Here is a 7,481-nt window from a genome sequence, read left to right on the forward strand (position 1 = left end):
GTTAAATATCTTTAATGACCATAGCGAGCTGTTCTGATGGATCTGAGTCGTCCAATCAGGATGGACCTTGTTTTCCTCCATCAGCTGCAGATTCACCTCACCACCACCAGAACTTACTGCTTCAGTCACTCACACCATCAGCTGCACTTTGTAACGTGTGAAACTGTTTGATTGTTGTGAGAGTTTGGTTTGTTCCTGTTTTACTGCCTGCTGTAAAATTAATTGCCACCAGAATAATAAAGTGGAATCGACCTTTGACCCTTGCAGTAGGCTTGGCATCATAAAGGTTAATGATTAAAGAAGTGGAAGCAGTCAGAAAATGATCCGTCTAGAAATGGAGCCAAATGTTTTCCAGACTAGAAATAAATATTAAAGAAATATTAAAGCTGAACTAAAGCGATCAGATCTCCTCCCAGGATTTTTGCTGATCACTTCCTGTTTTACTGAACTACTTCCTGTATTGATAAGTTGACAGGAAATGACCTAAAAATTAGAAAAACCCTGAAAAAGTTTTAATCTGAGCTCAGTTTTCCAGCTCTGCTCACTGTTGAGTCAAAGGGAAGAAAACATTAAAGGTGTTCAAAATCACCTGGGCAGGGGGCGGAGCCTCAGGAGGAGTCAGGTATCAGAGCAGGAGAAATGGGGTCAAAGTTCATGTAGCAGCAGAGCAGAATCTGGATCAGGTGAGTGTTGACTTCTTGTTTTCCTCTCTCTGGGTTTTCTCTCTGTGGAGGAACCAGAACCAGAACTCGGCCCGGTTCTCCTTCAGCTTCAGCTCTTCATATCTTCACAGGAAACAGACGAAGCTTTTATTTTCTGACAGATGGACTCAAACTAACAGAAGCAGGAAGTTCAAACCTTTGTTCTGTCAGTGGGAATCTTGGACCGACCCGTTTATCCTGATAAAGTCTCTTTAATCGTCTCCCTTTGAGAAATTTGACTTTAGTTTGGTTCTGCTGCCTGCGTTGTACTCTTCCATATCATCACCAAAATAATCAGTACATTTATAGATTAATATGGAGATTAAATCGATTAAAATCAAACAGCTGCTCCAACCTCTAGAATAGATAGAATAGAATAGAATTACTTTATTCATCCCAGCAGGGAAATTATTTTGCAGTTTCAGCAGCATAGAGACAAGACACATAACATCCACCACTGAGTAGCAATGTAGACAAGATAAATAAGAATAAAATATGACATGCTATCAATATAAAAAGCAGCTTAGAGCAGACCTTGCAAGGATTCAAAATGCAGAACAGTATGTATCTGTAAATATATGTACAGCAAGTGTGCCACAGTGCAGTTGTGCGAAATTGGACTGATTAGTGCAGAACAATGATTTAGCTTTTATTGTACAGTGAGATGGCATGTGGCAGGAAGGATTTCCTGTATCTGTCCCTACGACAGCGGAGCTGGAGCAGCCTATGTGAGAAGGTGCTCCGCTGTCTGTCCACTATGTCTAATTCTTTATTGAGGAGCTAAAGTGAGGAGTTTGTTATCTGGTAGTTTGTTCTTCTGGACCTGTTCCTCTCAGGCCCTGTGTTCATTGATAACTTTACCTGACAACGGAAAGAATGATTGGTTGTTACGGACAAAAAAGGAAATCTCTGCTGCTCGGCCCTGAGTTCAGGAAAACATCCGTTAAAATCCCGTCTGCCTGCTGAGGTTGATCAGTTCCAACAGTTCTGGAGGAGACAGAGGAGCTGTCCTACCCACAATCCTCTCTGCTGGTTTTATCCATTAAAATCTGATTTTACAGTCAGGTTACCAAAGCAGCATGTAATGCTCTGCTGTAAAAATCCTCCTAACATCAGAACAATCACCAAACCTCCAGAGTCTGTAGAGAAAGTTTGCTGTTTGCCAGCTGAGGTCATCATCAAGGTCAACTCCCAGCTGTTTAAAGTAGTGTGTGATGTCTTTACTTCGTCCTTATGTTGTTAAAAACATGATCAGATTTATTACAGCATCACAGTGAGACAAAGACTAGAGAGAAGATTTTAATGAAGGATGATCTTCCAAAGGCAATTATTACTCTGCTTACCTGACAACTAAACACCAGAGCAGGAGGCCAGACTCCGTTCTGGAGGAGCTTTCTGCAGCTGATGCTGCCACCTGGTGATAGTAGCAACGCATTTCAGTCAGATAATAACAAGCAGGATATAAAGATGTTTTCATTTCAGCCTGAAGGAAATCAGATCCTAGAATGATTGACAGTCAATACCAATTCTTAAAAGGAATATTGTTCCTCATGAAGTAAAATGTGTTAAATTAATGTTCTTATAAATGATTTTTTTATAGTCGGTTTACGTACTGATATATTATGGCTCCCATATTTGCATAAATATTTTTTTCTCGGAGTGTGTATTAATGCGGTATTTTTAATTTCCATTCAAACTAAGTGCAAATTAAGCTATTTATGAAATAAAGTCTGAAACATAATGAATCGTTCACGTTTTCCAGATAAAAGATGGCGCAGAAGCAGGAAGTGGATTTCAGTAAGTGATCAGAAGCAGAAATTAACCATCATAAAGGTGCAAACTGACCAATCACAGCCTGTGTTGCTGCCATGTGATGAACCTCAGCCTCAGTGTGTATTTATTGTTTTCATGCTTCCTGTTCAGTGAGCTTTAAGAGATGTTTAATTCTCAGAAATCTCTGAGGTTGTGCTGGAATCAGGTTCCTCTGATCCTCTGAATCTATGATGGGAACCAGCTTTCTGCTTCACAGGACAGTTACTGGAACTGGATCACTGCACTGACTGGTTCTGGTTTCTCTCTCCAGAAGTTCAGAAGATGGAAGATCCTGATCTAAAGAAGAACAAGGCAGAATCTCCAGGATCCATCAGTCCGTCCATGAGGAGTGATGTCTCCAAACAAAAACCTCCGGAGTTCAGTACTGAACCTCGACCATCAGACATAAAGTAAGAAAAAAGTTTCTAACGGATTCATGTGACTTTATAGAGATAAAATATAAATGATATTAACTGGTTGATCTCATTGTTTGAATAAAAAGTAACTTCATTTTTAATTTACATGAGCTTAAAGCTAAATAAACATGGAAGATGTTGGTCAGTAAATAAGTAGAGTTTGAATGAAAGTCTGAATGAATCAATGATAAAAATGTTGGATGAAAACAAAAACAACCAATAAATGTGAGGAGCAACGACTCAGATTATATATGTGAAACTCTGGGTCCAGTTGATCCAGGTAGGCTGATGACCGGGCCACGCCCACTGAGCCTCAGCAGCTCCAAACAGAAAGGTCAAAGGTCAACGCGGCTGTAGAGGACTGGGCTGGTCTCCTGGTTCTGCTTCCTGGTCGGTTCTTGGGTTCTGGTCTTTAATGACCCACATCAGCTCCTCCTACTAGCTAAACAGCTTTGGTTCTGATATCATGGACCAGATCCTCTTGTCTCCACCTTCTGCCACTAGATGGCAGCACTGTGATGCTGTGCAGTGCATTCTGGGCTTTGTAGTTCTATTAATGGATATTATAGAAGAACTTTGTGGAATAATTCCTAGAAATATGGTCTGATCAGATCCATCAAACTGGGACATGAGCCTGTTGTCCTGCAGGTTCTGCTTTGACCCATGTGACCCAGACCAGTAGAACCAGTTCTAGAGAAAATGTGGAGTTTGACCCAACAGATCAGTCTGAATGTTTCACTCTGGAGCTTTAAACCTTCTGCTTTTCTGCAGCAGTTTGTGTTCAGATCTTCTTCTCTGGTTTTTATCTCAGAGTTTCTCACTGATTGATGATCTGAATAACAACATGTTTGTGTTTCAGAGGGCAGAACCACAGATGGAGAGCAGAACCTCCAGGATCCAGCTGTCCATCCATGAGGAGTGATGACTCCAAAGAAGAACCTCCAGACTTCAGTACTGAACCTGGACCATCAGAACCAGAGTAAGAAACCAGTTTCTATCTGGCTGATGTAACTCTGAAGAAACCAATGAGGGTTTAACTTTGATTCTGATTAAAAACTGATGCAGGAAGAGAACAAATATAATTTAAAGCATTTTAGTTTAACAGTGACCTAAACTGGGCTTTAAGAGACCAGAACCAACTGTGGAGGAAAAACTAAATATTTTCCTTTGTGTTTCTGAAGCTGCAGCAGCTTCCAGGTTCCACAGAGGTCTGGTGTCTGTGGGAGTGGGAACAATAACGGTGATGATGGGACATTTATAGAAGCACAAGCACTTCCTGTTTCATCATCACATTCAGCCAATCACAGCGCTCATTTCACTGACATCAACAAGCTGCAGACAGAAGGTTAAGGGTCAGACTGGAGACTAAAGTATGATTAAATTCTAACATTTTCCTCATAACAAGTGAAATAATCTCCTAAAAGGCTCAGATATTAAATGTCAGAAAACATATTTATGTCCCAGACCGACTGTCAGGCTGAATTCACTAAATAAATGTCAGTTTGATCCACATCAACCATCCACCATAAACTGGAACAAAGAAAACTGATTTACCAAGAAACTCGGCTTTAGGTTCATCAGATCAATATGTCAGAAAATTATTGGTTATCACAAAATCACTGAACACACTCATGAACTGCTTGGAGTTCAGTAAATATAGATAATTATTGAAGTGAAATACCTTCAGGCTCTCTGTACCTCTAGTTTATTTAGTGACTCTTTGTTTAATACATAGTAAATGTTTTAGAGTGTATGGTGGTGGTGCGGTTAATCCTTGATGTGAAGGTTGTGGGTTTGATTCCTGTCTCAGACCATTTGCTTCATATGTTCCTCTACTCTCTCCATCCTCACACCTGTTAAATTACTGTTAAATATCAGCCATTAGTGCCAAAAATGTCTTCATATAAATGTTTTATTAACAGTTAACCCTCAGTGCAACAGCTGAATAAAAGAATTTATTTATATTGATCAATTTTGTGGTCCTTGGTACCGGTTCTAAACTCTGATCTCTTCTGTTAATTCACCAATAAATACAGATGTTTTCAGATGTTAAAATGTGAATATTAATATTAGACTGTAGAGATTGGTTATTTTAATAATCTATTTGATTTTCAACACTTTGAACCAATCAGATCAGATGGAAAAAAAAATCAACTTTCAGCTTCATTTTAGCTTCTATTCAGACAAACCAGACGGGCTGAACAGAACCTGATTTTAATGCTTTTGATGACAAAGGAACCCAGAAACAGGCGAGACGAGCAGAATCAGATGAAAATCAGAACCAAGTCCATAAAAGGAACCAGACCACCTGAATAAAACAGGAACTGGGCTCAATGAAAATGTACTGTAACTAAAGACTACAACTGCAAACAATAAATCAGGACAAAAAAAACAACAAAGTGAACAGAACCAAAGTCCAAAGTATCATCATGAAGTCAGATTTAGTCGACCCAACTTTATATGACTAATAAAAACATGAACTTTAGATGACTTGTTGTTAGCTCTGCTAGCATGTCCACATAATGCTCTGCCACAGTATAAAGCTCTTTATAAAGAGCTCAGATCAATGCAAACTGGGGCTGAGTCGTGTTTACTGGTGTTCCACCATTAAAGAAGGATCCAATTTTCTCCACAGGAATCCAGATTAGAGTCAGTTTTTGTTTTTTCAGCCTCTGATGGATCAGTTTTCTATTCTGGCTCAGACAGAATAATGATTATTGTCCCAGAACAGATTCAGATGGACAAACACAATTGTATTATATCTGGTATCATTATTGATACCAGTTATAGTTTGTGGTGGACCTTCATGAACATCTTCAGCTCCAGCCTGTTGCTAGTGAACTATTTCAGTGATGAAGAAATGTCTTCACAGGAGCAGCTTTGGTGAGGAGGAGCATCCATCCTGCTGTGCTTTGGGTCAGAATGTTCTGATGGATCCGGTCTGTACCAGCTGCCCCCAGTGTGGGAAACGACCCAGAACAGGATCTGGACTGCTGACAGCCAATCAGAGCAGCTGTGCTCCAGGTGAGACTGAACTCCTCCAATCAGAGCTTCCTTCTATCGTCTCTGTGGAACCAGATCCACGTCTTTAGTTGAGATTTGGAAATTTAAGGTTTAAAAGTCTTTTTGTGGTCAGTTGTTTCAACTGAATCTGTGTTTTTCCAGCTGGTGTAACTGGAACTTATGTCCAGGTAACTGGGCTTAATAAAGTCCTCATTTAATTTGAGCCTGTTCAAAAAAATGGCCTCAAGATAAATGTACAAATTTAACTTTTTATTTTGTTCATCTTTAAAATTATAAGTGAAGACTCTTACTCTGAAGGGTCATGTTGCAGCATAACATGTCATCAGCTGTAAATAAAACAAACACTTCATAGAATCAATTTGATGATTCTTACAGATAATTTTATTTGTGTTTCAGCACATTATGAGGTTAAGAGGAATGAAATAGCAGAGAGGATGGCTAAGGAGAGCAGCAATCGGGTTTTGGTTGATGTTAATGTGACGTTTAGCATAACAGAAATAAAGTGTATAATAAAACAGAAAGAGAGGTGGCAAAAGTTATAGGTCAGCAAATTGCCCAGCTGCCAATATGGTTAATCTGACCTTGCTGAAAATGATTTTTGTTCTACTTTTATTGGTTATTACACCAGGCCTTTAAGGTTCTACTGGAAAATTGGAGTTTCTAATTTGGGAAATGACTAAAGGACAATTCCACGTAATTTCTTTCTACTTTGAGCATTTTTAATGTGATCTACTTCAAAAACTAAAATATGTAGACTTCAATCATGGTGTAGATTATTCAGGCCAGATTATCTAAAACCAAGTTTGTAGTTTTTTTTCTTTCCCTAAATGAAGCTGCATTAAAGCTTTGATTTGTGAAACTTCAATACAGGTTTGATTTCAACCCTTTTAATGTATCTGGACCACGGTCACCATGTCTCTCTATGAAAAGGGAGAACATGGTGGATTTCACTAAGCAGAAACTGATTTAAACTCTGTTACAGAGTTTAAATCACTTTCTGCCCATTAGAAAGTGACTTTGAGTAACCTCAGAGGTCACTGAAGTCTCTGAAAAACTCCCTGGTTCAAGGTGTGGCTGAGGTTCAGCTGGCAGATGATGGTAAATGTAGAATATAGTAAGGAGTTATGTTACAGAGAAGCTTCTTCAGGAAGTGAATAGTTTGTGAGATCCAAATGGTTTTGGAGACAATCAGGCAGATGAATGTGAGGACAGCAGAGCTGCAGCAGACAACAGAGGAGTGGAGGAGAATCTGGGGACCAACAAGGCATCCTTAGACCATGGAGGCACAGAAATCACAAGAGGTGAACTGGAGAAAGATTACTAGAAACAATAACTACATGCTATAGTGAAGAGTTAAAAACTCAGAGAGATAACTAGTAACTTGTCCCCTGTCTGCCAGATCCTGGTTTTTACCTGGATTTATGGCCAAATGTTCACTAATCACAATCTATAGTTTAAAGTTTTCTGCTATTAGTGTAGAATAATGTAGCCCATATTTTAAGAGTGCAAGTATTTCAGCTTTTAAACT

The sequence above is a fragment of the Xiphophorus hellerii genome, chromosome 24, assembly GCF_003331165.1.
Source record: "Xiphophorus hellerii strain 12219 chromosome 24, Xiphophorus_hellerii-4.1, whole genome shotgun sequence".
Classification (NCBI taxonomy): Eukaryota; Metazoa; Chordata; class Actinopteri; order Cyprinodontiformes; family Poeciliidae; genus Xiphophorus; species Xiphophorus hellerii.